Consider the following 2,353-nt stretch of genomic DNA (forward strand, 5'->3'; position numbering starts at 1 on the left):
CAGTCGATATGCTGGAAGGTAGGGCGAGGATTCGGAGTGACCTAGACAAATTGGAGGATTAGGCCAAAAGAAACCTCATGGGGTTCAACAAGCACAAGTGCAAAGTCCTGCACTTAGGGTAGAACAATCCCATTTACTGTACAGGCTGAGGGTTTACTGACTGGGCAGTGGCTCTGTAGAAAAGAACCTGGAGGTTACAGCGGACAATAAGCTGAAGCTGAATATAAACCAGTAGTGTGCCCTTGTTGGCAAGAAGGCTAAGGGTATACTGCGCTGCAGTGTTAGGAGTGTTGCTAGCAGGTCAAGAGAAGTGATTATTCCCCTCAATTCAGCACTGATGAGGCCGCATCTGGAGTACTGTGTTCAGTTTTCAGCCACCCACTACAGAAAGGATGTGAACAAATTGGAGGGAGTCCAGTGGAGGGCAAAAAAAATGGTAGGGGGTCGGGGCACATGACTTATAAGGAAAGTCTGAGGGAACTGAGTTTTATTTAGTCTGAAGAGAAGACTGAGGGGGGATTTAATAGCAGCCTTCAGCTACTTGAAGAGGGATTTAAAAGAGGATGGAGCTAAACTGTTCTCAGTAGTAACAAATGACAGAACTAGGAGCAATGGTCTCAAGTTGCAGCAAGGGAAGTCTAGATTAGATATTAGGAAGAATTTTCTCACTAGGTGGGTAGTAGAACACTGGAACAGGTTACCCAGAGATGCTGTGGACTCTCTATTCTTGGAGTTTTTAAAACCTAGCTAGACAAAACCTTGGCTGGCTTGATGTAGCTGCGGATGGTCCTGCTTTGAGGCAGGGGGTTGGAATAGATGACCTCCTGAGGTCCCTTCCAACCCTAACTATCTATGATTCTATGAAATCCCTTTATAAACACAGAGACTGTGACAAATGAAAACTCTTCTACGTCAATTCTAGTGTTGCAGAGGAGTTTTTTTTTTTAACAAACACATTCTTCCATCTTCAAATGTTTTGCCTTGTTTTTGCAGTAACAAGAATTGGGGTCTTCTTGATATTCAGGATGTTTCCCCCTTATATCACATTTCAAGGATGGCACAAATCATAGGTTAAATATTCTTCCATTTCATTCCATATATATCCCCTCTTTCCTTTAAATCTAACTGTAAACATATATACCTTTTCTAGACATAAATGTCTGCAACATCCAAGCAGAAGTGACATAGAGCTTTATGGCAGGTAGCAGCTGCAGACAGAATTTTGAGCCTTACAGTTGGGACATCAAATGAGAATGTAAGTCTACTTAAGTTGGTGTGTTTAGAATGACATAACAGAATGAAGTACTAACTCATACTTTACAAAGAAAATAACATGACTTAAGACTTAGCATAATTGGTAAACTAAGAGCTATTATAATGTTAACTGTACATCAAAACATTAAACATAAATCATTCAGCACAATACCATGATATAAAATCAATTCAGTGACTGCATTACAAAAAACAGGCACATTAACTTCCATGGGTTATGTAATATGCCATGCAATCGAACAGAAATTGGAATAAGGCATTTGTTGCTTTTTGCTTGATATAGTTATTCAAGCTTAGAATTTATCAGATTAAATTGAGTTAAAGTCTGTGAATTTGTATATCTAAAATCCTTTTCATTAGTAAATAACTATTAAATCACCTTTTGTAAGGGTTATATGACTCTAGGACCAAGTTCAGATTACAGATAGGAACTATTGATTTTTTTAGAACTGTACAGGTACAAAGAATAGCAAAATTGGGACTCTTAATAAGTAAACTCCCATTCTCCCTGTGGCTATCTTTTGGAAAACATTTGAGGTTTAATATCCTGAGCCTGTTTAAAAGCTATCTTTCGCTTCTTGTACAGAAGAAGCCACGGAAAACAGATGTGTTTCTTCTAGTACCAATAAATTGCAAGTTTCTTCCTCACTTAACTGTCTCATTGTTACTGTAACCTAATGATTCTCAACAAGAATGCTGTGGCCCCCAGGGTGCTGCAAGATCCTTTGAAAGGTGCCACAAAATGTAACAAGATGAGCAAGGCATGAAGGAATAAGCAGATAAGCACAGGTTTAGGTTTCAAAGTTTCATAGTTAGTAGGGATGGAAGGGACCTGAGCAGATCACTGAGTCTGACCCCCTGACATGGCAGGAAAGAGTACTGGGGTCAAACGACCCCAGCAAGATGATTGTCTAGCCTGGACTTAAAGACCCCCAGGGTAGGAGACAGCACCACTTCTCTTGGAAGTTGGTTCCAGATCCTAGCCACCCTGACAGTGAAGTAGCACCTTCTGATGTCTAATCTGAATTTGCCCTCTGCCAGCTTGTGACCATTATTTCTAGTCACTCCTGGTAGCGCTTGG

Source organism: Crocodylus porosus, unplaced genomic scaffold, assembly GCF_001723895.1.
Source record: "Crocodylus porosus isolate Cpor-Errol unplaced genomic scaffold, CroPor_comp1, whole genome shotgun sequence".
In the NCBI taxonomy this organism is placed as follows: Eukaryota; Metazoa; Chordata; order Crocodylia; family Crocodylidae; genus Crocodylus; species Crocodylus porosus.